The sequence below is a fragment of the Triturus cristatus genome, chromosome 2_1 (assembly GCF_964204655.1).
Source record: "Triturus cristatus chromosome 2_1, aTriCri1.1, whole genome shotgun sequence".
NCBI lineage: Eukaryota > Metazoa > Chordata > Amphibia > Caudata > Salamandridae > Triturus > Triturus cristatus.
The window spans coordinates 98,394,798-98,408,138 of NC_140581.1; the positions used below are offsets into that span (position 1 = coordinate 98,394,798).

Sequence of the window (13,341 nt, forward strand, 5' to 3'; positions counted from 1 at the left end):
CTGCCCGTGTAAGTGGCAACCCGTGTGGTAGTATCAGAAAATTCAGCTTCGAATAACTCATTTAACAGCAGTACATTTTCAAGTGCTCGACCATTCAGTGTGTGTTCTAAATGAGGGGGTGACACACTGCCTGGCCCCTCCATATCAACCATAACACATTTAGAACACAAATGAACATTAAAATCACCCATTAAAATGATTCGAAACAAAGTGGTTTGCTTGTCTCCGTAGAGAGTTAAAAAATCTAATAACCAATTAAAATGCGAGGATTCTGGATTACTATTGGGGGCATTGTAACAGTTAACCAACAACAATTTACCACCATCCTCTGTGGTTAACTCCAGAATGATAAAAGTTTTGGAGGCACAGTCTAACATAATCAGTTTGCCTTTTAAATTCACTGAAACCAACATCATAAGGCCTCCTTTATTCCGGCCAGCTGAGGAAGGCAAGGCAGGGACAAAAAAAGATGTAAAGCCATCTATCCAGTAGTCACATTCCAAGTCCCAAGTCTCTTGCAAGGCAATAACATCATAACTCTTGACAAAACTTTCCCAGCTGGGGTCTCCCTTCTTGGCCCGCAAACCAGCAATGTTCCAAGATAGCAGCCTAACCGTTCCCCCAATGTCACTAATAACGATCTCAGGTAAATTGTTCTTGACCACCTCAGAAGAGGGTACGTGGACCATAGATGTTCGAGCCGCAACCGCGGCGACCTCTGTACCCTCTCCCTCTTCCCGTCAATCACAGAGGTCGAGACCTGAGAGCACATCAAACCTATTGTGCGTAAAAATGGGGGGACCCCATGAGGTGGCATTTTCACGGCACTGCAAAGAACATTGCTGCGCCCGACTAGGCCCCACCGGGGTAAATGGATAAAGTCTTGGTCTCGAAGCGGAGGGAAAATTGGCCTTGTTGTAAAAATACCCCAATGGGCGAACACGGATGCTGTCGCTCTCCTCCAGCAGAGATGCTGCCCGCAGGAGGACAGTGGCCACGTGTTGTGGATATTTAAAATTCACAACCACGCAGTCCCCCCTACAAAATGTCCTTGATGGGCCAATCCAGTTCACTCTCCTTGTCGTGATTATATCACCAGCAAGTTTGGAAGGAAAACCACACTTAGCGCCTAACCAGGCCACCACTTTGTTTTTAAGGGATTCGTGCGCTTCCACTTGCGGCTCTGAGTTGCTTGGGCCGAGTAGTGGCACGTCTGCAAGTACGATGACGTATGGAGCGCATTCCGGGGGCAAATTAATAGTATTAGCGCGTCTACTTTGTACAGCATTAATGTTAATGCCAGGTCTCTGCAGACCCCTCGCCTGATCGGAATCCACATCTGTTGATGGGGGATGAGTTACTAAGGGGACAGTAAGATTATGGTCTGAACTATCAACAGGACGAAACATAGGTAAAGAGTTGGGAACTTTTGTAACACTACAACCCGTCACCCCGAGGTTTGCTAAACTATTATGAGGGGGTAAGGGATTCGCCTGAGAGGATTTAACCAGCTGTCGATCCAGTAAACCTCCAAGTCTTTTAATTTCCGCATTTGCAGTGTCCAGTTTGGCTGTAAGACGGTCAATACAGGCTTTAAGTTTTAGGTCTACAACAGCCTCAATACGTTCAATTAACAGATCAAACTGTTCTAGGCTCAAAGTAGTCTTGGGATCCTTCATAGGCTCTACAATTAAATTGGTTTTGGGGGAACTGTGTCTTTCTGGCCGATGAGTTTCCACCCTTCTCCTCTGGGAGGTCTTACCCCCCCTCTTACTTTGAAGCCTTCTGCAAGATCTAACTGGTCTCTTGCCCCTAGTTTCTTCCAATGTTTCTGAATCTACCTCAGAATCAGGGCGTAACGTGTCATTGATTATGGAGACCATTGCTGCGTTATCCTGCTCCTGGACAATAGGAGCTACTGTATTACAAATTAGTTCGTTCACGCTATGTTCTTGTGAAAAACAGTCCGTGATTCTATCGCCATCTGGGAAGTCCTCCAATGTAGCGGTTATTGCTAGAGAGGGGGCATGACCCAAATCATCTATTTTGCCCAAGGAAGCTCTTCTATCCTCGTTGATCTTGGTTACCCTCTTGACTAGAAAATTGTTCATTGAGCCCGCCCCCAAGACTACCTTATTTTTCTTGGGACCTGACATCATGGAATTGGCAGCCCCCGCAACAGGATCCGGAATATAACCACAAGTCCGTCTCAGCCAAACAGCACCACAACAGTACACAAGGGGCGCAACAGTAAGTATAGCATACAACGGCAATACCTGTGGAGCGGCAGGAGATCTGATGTCCGATGTCAGGGGGATGGCCCCGCCCTGCCTCCTCCTGCCCCGGACGGCCACAGACGGCCCGCCCTTTGCCCGGGCTTAGCCCGGCGCGTCCCGCGAAGCGGGTCTCCCTGTAATTTATGGCGCCTCCTGGCGTCACTACGTCGCGCCGCCGCTGAGGCTGCCGGGAAATGCAGTCCCGGGGCGGCGACGCGGAAGATGGCGTGTCCTCTGTAGTCTCCTTGACTCTTGGCGGTGTCGGCGGTAATGGCGTGGCGTGGCCCAGCAGGTTCCAGGTAAGTTCTGGCAGCTCCCCCCGCTCCGCCGGTCTCCCTGTAATTTATGGCGCCTCCTGGCGTCACTACGTCGCGCCGCCGCTGAGGCTGCCGGGAAATGCAGTCCCGGGGCGGCGACGCGGAAGATGGCGTGTCCTCTGTAGTCTCCTTGACTCTTGGCGGTGTCGGCGGTAATGGCGTGGCGTGGCCCAGCAGGTTCCAGGTAAGTTCTGGCAGCTCCCCCCGCTCCGCCGGTCTCCCTGTAATTTATGGCGCCTCCTGGCGTCACTACGTCGCGCCGCCGCTGAGGCTGCCGGGAAATGCAGTCCCGGGGCGGCGGCGCGGAAGATGGCGTGTCCTCTGTAGTCTCCTTGACTCTTGGCGGTGTCGGCGGTAATGGCGTGGCGTGGCCCAGCAGGTTCCAGGTAAGTTCTGGCAGCTCCCCCCGCTCCGCCGGTCTCCCTGTAATTTATGGCGCCTCCTGGCGTCACTACGTCGCGCCGCCGCTGAGGCTGCCGGGAAATGCAGTCCCGGGGCGGCGACGCGGAAGATGGCGTGTCCTCTGTAGTCTCCTTGACTCTTGGCGGTGTCGGCGGTAATGGCGTGGCGTGGCCCAGCAGGTTCCAGGTAAGTTCTGGCAGCTCCCCCCGCTCCGCCGGTCTCCCTGTAATTTATGGCGCCTCCTGGCGTCACTACGTCGCGCCGCCGCTGAGGCTGCCGGGAAATGCAGTCCCGGGGCGGCGACGCGGAAGATGGCGTGTCCTCTGTAGTCTCCTTGACTCTTGGCGGTGTCGGCGGTAATGGCGTGGCGTGGCCCAGCAGGTTCCAGGTAAGTTCTGGTGCTGATAGTAATGACTAATTTATGTAAAAGTGGGTGATGGAGGTGCACAGTTGTGGGAATTAAGACTGAGCGAAAAGTAAAAGAAAATTCTGTATTTCTAGATGGGGGACAGAGAGAGAGAGAGAGAGTGTTTGTGTGTGTGTACATGCACGTGCAGGGGTATGGTGGAGTAGGTGACGCAAGGAATTTAATGCGAAAGGTCTGAATGAAAAGGGTGAGAAAGGAGATTTGAGAGAGGATTTCAGAAAGATGTGGCAAATAAGAGGGTCTAAGCATATAGCAGAATGAGAAAATGCAGAGAAAAATGGTACGGAAGGAAGAACTGGAGTAAATGATTTACTTCAAAAGAAACTCCTACCAAAGAACTTGGAGTAGTCCTATATTATATTAAGTCTTATATTTTAAGAATTTATAGATTTTCAATTCTAATTATTCACATACTGTTATTTATTTATGTGAGACTATTAATATGAACTGGCAAAGCCAATAGGCCTGGTTTGTTTTAGGCACAAGTTTGTTGCTCTGCGATCTATCTGGATACATTTAGGAAAACTCAGTAAGGCACACAATAATTTACAGGTGGCACTCAAATATTTAAAGTCACTGAATTAATTGAACAGGCCTCACCTTTTTGGAACAGATTTCTTGTTAGGTTTCTTTGGCCAGGGTCCTTTTGTAGACCCCACTACAATCCTGTTCCATCCCACTCAAACACTGAAAGGGGGAGGGAGAAGAGGCATGCTAGAGTCATAGACCTGTATCTTGAAAAGAAGCATTTACTTTTAAATTTCTGACTGTTCTGTGTGCAGGGAAGGGCCCTGCTGATGGTAAGCACTAACAGTAAATACAGCCTGCCATTGAAATGTGATTCTATGTTGTCTTATTTTGAAGTCTTTAACTTTACAAATAAAAAACTCTGATCGGGTTCTCAGTAAGGACAGTAAGAACCCTTGATGTAATTCAAGGCAGCCACACAGTTCTGTTTTACATTTCACTCATTTTAGAGCATGTTGCATGGTATGCACCCCTAACCTGTAGGGGTATTTCTTTTTCTCTGGTGAGTTTCTGTAGTTTTGGATTTCATGCAACGATCCTTGTATAGTGCGATTTAACAGTGTAAATAGATGTTAAGGATGGGGCATGATTTAGAGCTCTGGAGTTGAGACTGAAATCAGTGTATGTCGTTGTAAGTGCCTGTCACTAGGTAAAAAAGGTATCAAATTGCATGTTCATCTTATCCTTGGCCTCTCTGAAAGTAGAAGGAGACGGAAGTGGTTACATATGGGCCAGTGGACCCCCCCTTCCTGCATGTTCCCTCATCATCCCGCACTCCATCATCCAACCCATGTCCACTGCCCTACGTGTTAAGGAGTTGAGTTGGAGCACTTGCCAGCTGCACATGGCTGACAGCTCTGGAGACAGAATAATGGTCACATATAGGCCAACACAAATTATGACTATGGAAAATTATGCAGGTACACAGCCGTGAAATTACAGACTGCACCAGAGAAAAAAATGCATAGTTTGACGGGTGGGGAGAGGGGGTGCCAACAGAGATTGTTGCACAGGGCGCCACAATCTCTAATGCCGGCCCTGCCTCTAACCTCCCCCACTGTGACACCCCAGGCCCTCTCTGCACATCACTCGCTAATTTAGAAGCGGAGCTGCGACACTTGCTGCCTTGTGAAATGGATCCAAATAAGGAGCAGGGTTCACTCTTGTTCCCTTGCTAAGTGGATCCAAATATCGGAGTAAGGACCAAAGTGAGAGATATTTGCTTACTGTGTAACATGTGCTTACAGTGGCCAGTTCAATGATGTATGGCATTAAAACTGGCCCCGTGTACATGCCCCTAAGTTAACACTGATGCTAAAAACATGGATTGACTTCCAAACATGAATGTTAAAAACATCGATGGAATGAAATTCAGCGATTTAGCTCCTCTCTTATTTTACATGCTTTACTTAATCTTGCATTCTGCACCATTTTATAATGTTGTTGTTTATCTGTATGTTTTTTCTGTGCATACTATGAAGCTTGAGCCATGGCAGTTGTTTATGAGGGGCTTTGATTGAGTGCTCAGGCTAAAACCAAACAAAGTGCCTGTCAGTGGGTTGGACTCTCTGTAGAGCACACAGAACAATGTTTGTGTATCTCGTTTGCAACTTAAATTCTGTGGATTTGTGTGTGAAGGGGATACACTGATGTCAAAATATTTGCAAGGCAAAAGTAAGACAAATTCAAGTGCTTGCATTTGAGGGAGGGCAGTGCATGTTGGGGGCGGTAAAGTGAAAGAGATGCGAGGAAGGGCATTCAGGGAAGAGTGAAAAGAGGATGCTGAAGAGGAAAGAGAAGGGGTTGAAGATGTGCAGATGGACAAGACATGCAGAGAAAAAGAGGATACATATCTAACATAAAGCACACATAATTGAAGGCCAAAACTCCTTCCACAGGCCTCAATGCTATTTAATTCACAGACTCACTATTTCAGAATTTAAACATTTCCAATATTATTTATAAGAACTGACAGGCTTTAGGCGTATGTCAGTTGCTGTGCCATTTATCTGGATAAAATTACATCTCAGAGAAAAATACTGGTCTGCTGGCACACTGTGGGAATCACTGAAATGTATGTGGCATGTTCCTTTATAGAGAGCACCCACTCTTTTCATCTCACTTAAAGACCTGTCTGCACATATTTCTATATGACTGTTTACAGCTAGAATCTGTGGGTGCTTCTCGAACTCTGGTTAGAGCATATTTTTCCAAAGTTAATGCTGCATGCAGTGCAAGACACTGGGCAAGCATACATTTTAAAGTGCTAAAGTTGTCATGCAGAACAATTTACATATTACAGTAACTGTTGAACAAATTAATGCAAGAAGATATGGGGCAGTTTTTCATGTGTTTAAAATTTCAAGCCTATACGATCCCACTGCTTTATAAGCCTTGCTTTATCACTACATTCATATGCTTTAAAATTCACCATTTGCCAATCTTTTTTTCATTTGTTTCTCAAGAGAGGGACTCCCCCTGGACCCACTCCAGGTTTGTCCATAGATCTTGTTCATATCGCTTGCTATATAAAAATCATGCCCAACCTTTATGCTTTACCACTTTCAAATGTCACTAGCCGCCACTGGTGCACATACGGCTTGCCTTGCGTCAGGGTCAAGAGCTACATAAAATGCAATCCTGTGCTATATAAAACCATTAAAATGAACGTCAATTAAGGAACTTAATATAAACATTAAATCAAAACACTACTCGGTGGTGTTATTTTCAGAAGAACAAACGTGTGTTTCTCTCTGCTGGATTCTAATATAGTTTGTTTTCCTCCTTTTTAGAAAGTACTTTCTTTCCGTTTCTTGTGGATGAATTACATAATATATGCATTGATGGCTTTTAAATGTTTTTTCCTATTACATTATTATCATAATACTTGGATTATGAGTACAATGTATTCCTCCAGAGTCTGTCCCTATATGAATGTATGGGACGTTTGGTCAGAATCATATTGTGCTCGGCTCCTCCTTGGATTTCAGTTTGCCTGAGGCCTCTGTGCATTGGCTGTTAATGTCTGTATATATTACATTCATATATCATACGAAACAGTAAATAGTTTTATAATCTATTTAATAGACCAATAAGCGAGAGAATGGCAAATCATGAGAGCCCTGCAGGTCATGATATGCGTTATCAATAACATTCCTGTGGCAGATCTCAGGGCTCTGTGTCATTGATTAGACATAAAAGAGCAGAAAGATAAGACCAGTGTTAGCTGAATCAACTCACTGCTGTTCTCTTACTGTGCCTCTGATGCACAGTTTGCCTCTCTGGGATGTGGTAGTGCTGGACAGGCTACCATCATGTGACGTGTGCAACTGTAAGTGTCCTTTCAGAAAATGTTTTACTCAGGTTCGGCATCAAGGTAAGTGCATCAGTCCAAGGTTGTTTCAAAGGCACCTCCTTTGGTGTAATGAGAGATGAACTGGTTGTTTTTGATATTGCGCTAATCAAAGAAACCATCCGGTGTAGAGGAAATAAAATTCCCATTGCCCAAGTCCTGCATCACTAGCAATTTTATGAAAAGACTGGAGACTCGTTTTAAGCTCTTACTTGCAGTTTAATTAATAACGGATAGAAAGAAAACACATACAGAGTACAAGAAGAGCACATTCGGTTAAACACAATAAACTTCCACACACATGACTCCCTGGTATTGTAGTACAACAATAAGTAACACAGGTGATGTCACGTGGTCAGGATAGGCCTGGTGAGGAACACCACCATTTACATGCTCATATTTATCAAGTTACCTTCTCTTTTATACACAAGGCTGGGGTTTTGACATGGCCAATTGGGTTACGTTTATTATATATACAGAACCACTTCCATGTTTAAGGCAGAGGAGCACTCAGCTGATGCTGCGAAGGCACTGCATGCTGGAATTCCAGCTCAGCTGATTCCTGTTAATCAACACGAGAGATGTGCAGTTCTACACCAAAGACGGACAGCCTGATTGATGTCACTTACCTACAGGGATTTGGCAGCTCTCCCACCCTAGGCAAGACTAGGTTAGGGAGCGCTAGGTATCAGTACACTATACACAGTATTTATATGCCAGCATATATTTACTGCTTCACCACAGCGGTGGAATTGTTAATCTTTTTCACTATTCTCATAATGCTAACTACGCTACTTTGTTTAATTGTACTGATTACCACAGCACACAAATTTTATACAAGAATCACAATGCTTCAATAAACTTTGAAAATCCTTGCTGAAAATTTCTTGTGTATTTCTTTAGGAATGCATGAGTAACCAAACAAAAGGGTTTTAGATCTGTTACCATGATTTCCATGAGCGATCAAGGCTGGTATGTTCTAAGGTTGCACACACATTTGGTACCCCTTAAGGTTAGGGGTGCAGATGTTGTACTTTAGGCAAACAGGACTATAGGCCAATACATCCTGAGGGCTTTGTAAAGGGGGTCCGATGCACTCTAAATAAATCATGTAGAAAACATCTGAAGTAGAGTGGAAGTCTTCTTTATTTGAAACAGCACACAGCCCTCATGAAGAGCAGCGGTCAGCTCCGGAGGTCTCAGCGCAACTGCCGAACCTCCGAACCTCACTGCTAGAACTTAGAATACAATCCGTAAAGATTCTAATATCCACTCTAAGAAATGAACCAAAAGTAAACACGACACATCTTCCCTCTTTAAACGGAAAGAAGAAAAGCTGAGAAAAGAAGAAGAAGAGAAATATGAAGGAGAGTACATAAAAGAGGAAATAAAGAGAAAATAAAGAGGAAAGAAGGAAAAGGTGAAAAACACAAGAAGTGAATTCAATGTAAAATGTAATCTTTAAGATAGTAAGGAGCACAAGTGATTCTTGTGCTTTCCCTAGGGAAAATAGCTGTATTATCAGAAGAAGAAGACAATTCCGACCTCCCCCCTTCTTCCCGAAAAGGACAAATCAGTAAAATTATTCACAACAGATGAATCATTATTGATAAAATCTTGTGAAATAACAGTATCGCCACAACCTGTATTATGAGGTACAATGGTTTATTTGGGATCAGACAAATTGAGGTTAGTGGAGAAATCTTCTCCAGAAGAATTTTCAAGGTTAGAATTGGCATGTACACTATTCTTTACTAGGACCACATTTCTTTTGCTCCAGCATTTTCCATTTTCCACTAACACTGCATATTTGGAGACTTTAATAATGCGAGTCAAAGGAAAAAATGTAGATCTGCCACCTTTTATGCCAAGTGGTCTCTTTATCTTAACCAAATCTCCAACAAGGAGTTGAAGGTCTTTAACTTTCATGTTTGTGTCATACGTCAATTTAATTTTACTTTGAGCTTTTTCTACAAAAGAACGCACTTGTTTAAGATCAGGGATGTTACTTGTAGAATTGGTATGTTCAAGAACCCAGATGGGGCTGAGTTTAGAGGAACCATAACGCCCTTTAAGAAGAACAAAAGGTGGAATACCTGTGACAGAATGGGGAGTGTTATGATAACTCCAAAGTCTTTCTTGTACAGCTTCGTGAATAACCTCCCCTTGTAAGGATGATAGTTGAATCGTTTCTTTAATCATTTTGTTCACCCTTTCTACCATGCCATTACCCTGGGGACTATAGAGAGCAACCGTCAAATGTTTAACACCCAAATTTTCCAGAAACTTTAGCACAAGGTGAGATTTGAATTGGACACCATTGTCCGACACCAATGTTTTGGGGACTCCTTCACGTCGGAAAAAATCACGGAGCATGTCAACCACAGCAGTAGTAGAGGGTTGGGAAAGAAATTTACATTCCACCCATTTGCAGAAATAGTCAACAACAACTAAGGCATATCTTAAATTAGTGTGGAGATTATACATGGGACCAATGAAGTCAATGCCTAATTTTTCCCATGGACCTTTAGGAAAGTCAACGGGATAAAGGGGTGTATTATGCACCTTTAATGATTTTTCAGACATGGTACAACTAACACAATGACCAACAAAATTTTCCACCTCAACATCCATGCCAGGCCACCAATAAAAGAGTCGTAATCATTTTTTTGTACCAGTCATTCCAAGATGACCTTGGTGAGCAAAATTAATAAGTCTTAGTCTGAGCTTCCCAGGAGGAATTAATAAGTTAACTCTCAAAACGATATCACCTTCAATGATAAGATCGTCTTTTATTTTGTGAAAAGGCCTTCACACAAAGTTCTTTCTTCAGGCCACCCTTTGATATTGAAACGTTTAATGGCAATCTGCAAGTTGTCTGTTTTGGAACATTGAATCCATTCAGGGTAGGTGATGGCTCCTTCTAACACCACCAGACCATCAACTAAACCAACCACACATTCAATATCATCAACATTGGCAGATGAATTCTCCTCAAGCAAGGGACATCTAGAGAGAAAATCGGCACGAGTATTTTTCCCTCCAGGAATGTGCTTAATGGAAAAATTAAACTCAAACATTTTGGAAAGTAGTCTAACAAGTCTAGGGCTAAGTTTGTCATGATCATCCTTTGATAGAAGAAAAACAAGAGGTTTGTGATCGGTAATCAATAGAAACTTCCTTCCCCGAAGAAAAGTCTCAAAATGTCTGGCAGCCCAAACACAAGCCAAAGCTTCTCTTTCGATGGTACTATAGTTTCGTTCATGTTGAGAAAGGGATCTAGAAGCGAAACCTATGGTGTGCTCAGTACCTTCAATCAATTGTGTAAGGACAGCACCTAAACCAACACCACTGGCATCCACAGTAAGAATGGATTGAACATCATCCCTAAAGGAATGTAAAGCAGGCGCTTTTAAAATTAGTTCTTTTAAATTGGAATAGGCTGAGGATTGAATTTCACTCCAGGTGAATTCTTCGCCTTTTCTAAGACGTTTCCTCAACGGTTCAGTTTGCAAGGAAAAACTATCAATGAATCACGAATAATATTCGCACAGTCCAAGGAAGGATCGAAGTTGATCCTTATTAACAGGTGCTGGGCTGTCCAGGATTGCTTTGACAAGATCAGACTTAGGTTGGATGCCAGCTTCTGAGATATGGTGCCCTAGATAGTCAATACTATTAAGAAGAAATTTACACTTTTCTTTCTTTACTGTAAAGCCCTAAGTCTCAAGAATATTTAGGACATCACGTAAAATTTGTATGTGTTCATCAGACGTTTTAGAAAAAATGAGAATATCATCTTGATAAGCGAACAAATTTTGGGATTCACCAAAAAGTTTAAACATCAACTTTTGAAAGACCAAAGCGGCCGAAGCAAGGCCGAAAGGCATTCTTAAAAATTGAAAAGTACAGAATGGGGTGTTGAATGCTGTAAGGGAGCAGGATTCTTCAGCGAGCTCCACTTGGTGGTATGCTGATCTTAGATCAATGCAAGAAAAGAATTTGGCATCACCTAGACGAGCTAGCGTTTCTTGTATTTTAGGAAGAGGGAATCAATCAATAAAATTGTTCTTATTTAGGGATCTCGAGTCTATGCAGAGCCTAATGTCATTTGTATCCTTTTTCTTGGCTACGACGATTGGAGAAATCCACTCTGATGAGTCAATTGGTTCTATAACTTTCTCAGAACATAACTTCTCCAAATGTAGTTTCAATTGGTCTCTAATAGATAAAGAAACGTTTCTTGCTTTGTGGATGACTGGTATTGCGTCCTTTTTTAATAACATTTTGTGTTCAAAATTATGTATTAAACCAAGTCTTTCTTCAAAAAGAGTGTGATGATCAAGTAATAGCTGTTGTAAGGTAGGATTAGAATTGGGAAGATCAACCAATGAGATGGGGCAAGTGGTGCCTGGTTTTAAAATCATGCCGAACTTTCCTTGGTCTTTCCATCCCAAAATATTATATCCTTTCTTTGCCACATACATTTTTGTGAAGATTAGTCTTTCTTTGAATCTGATATTATCAGAGAAAAACCCAACATGTCGATGTTGTGTCCACCAAAGGCAATGGTGCGTATATTCCGAGGATCAAGTTGAATATGATTCCAATGTTTATAAAATAGCTCATCAGTGATGAGAGTAACAACAGATCCAGAGTCTACAGTCACTTGTAAATTAACATCATCAATAGTAATTTTGCATAATGGACCACCATCAGTAGTCTCAGAATCAATAGCAAGAACAATTTTCTTGGTACTTCTAATAGCACAAACATTGGAATCAGAAACCTGTTCTACATTTTCAACAGTTGCAATTTTGCGAGGAACCTTACACATTCGAGAAAAATGGCCAACTTTGTTGCAATTTACACATAATTTTCCAAAAGCTGGATAGTTTTTTGCATTAGCCAAATGTGAAAAAGACCCACATCTATACCAAACATTCTGTTTCTTCACATATTGAGTTTCAAAATGTGTAGTTTTAGGTTTAGTACTTATGGCAACAACAGGTTCACTGACAGTTTCATTTTTATTTCTGTTTAACTCTTTTTGTGTAACAACTGACCTCTCAATGCCTCTGGCTAATTCTAAAGTTTCTTCTAAGGAGGGATTTCTACAACAGAGAAGCCTTTCTTGTACCTTTTTATTATAGCAGTTAACAACTATCTCTTAAATAAGAATCAATATTCCCATAAAATTCACAAGTGGCTATTAATACCCTTAATTCAGTTAAGAAGGTATCAATTGATTCAAATTCAAATTGATGTCTGGTATAAAATATATGCCTTTCGACGACAACACTTGTTTCATCTTTTCATCAGCTTCCTTATAAACATCCCAATCACTTTCACTAGTTTGGTTCATAACTGGTAAGAGGTCAAAAATGCGTTGCCCCTCAGAACCCAAAATATTACAGAGGAGAGCTAACTTTCTGGCTGGATCAAACTTTGTTCCATCTAAAGCTATAATGTAACTTGCAAAACCTTTAAACCATTGTTTCCATTTTATCTTATTAATTCCAGGTTCAGTGGCCATAAATAAACCAAAATGAGAGAAATGAAAAATGAAATAAAACATAGTGAATCAAATTTCAAAGATGTGCATTAAAGATGTGCACATTACCGTGTAAAAACGATATTTTGAAGGTGTTAAATAAAGTTCAGAGAGTACCTTTAAGGTGTTCACATCACCGAAGAAGCCGGAAATTCGAAAATGGCAAGAAAATTGTATGCGCAGGTTTCAAAGATATAAAAATGGCTTATAATTAGCAAATATGGTGTGCGCATCACCGCCCTGAGATTGTATTTAAAGTTGGCGCCTTTTAAAATGGCGGCACAAAAGGTCACGTAAACGCGACCCCACGGTGGATGCTTGACGTGGTTACCTGGAGAACAGTGAGCAGGAAATGATTCTGAGGAGAAGAAGATTCCAATGAGCGTGCGAGGTGAGGAATGCTCGTGCAAGCGCTCGCGGCGTAGCAGTTGAGGAATTAAACGAATACCAATTAGAAACAACAGTATGGTAACGAAAAAATCCAT

The 13,341-nt window shown here is 42.5% G+C and overlaps 1 long non-coding RNA gene across 1 annotated transcript in view; it reads right to left on the minus strand.

Moving 5' to 3' along the window:
* Positions 1 to 13,108, minus strand: part of LOC146863828 (uncharacterized) — a 45,121-nt gene extending 32,013 nt beyond the window's left edge. Inside the window, exon 1 of the long non-coding RNA XR_014976569.1 lies at positions 12,974 to 13,108. This is a non-coding gene — a long non-coding RNA (uncharacterized LOC146863828). The remainder of the gene's footprint in view (positions 1 to 12,973) is intronic.
* Positions 13,109 to 13,341: the final 233 nt, after the last annotated feature.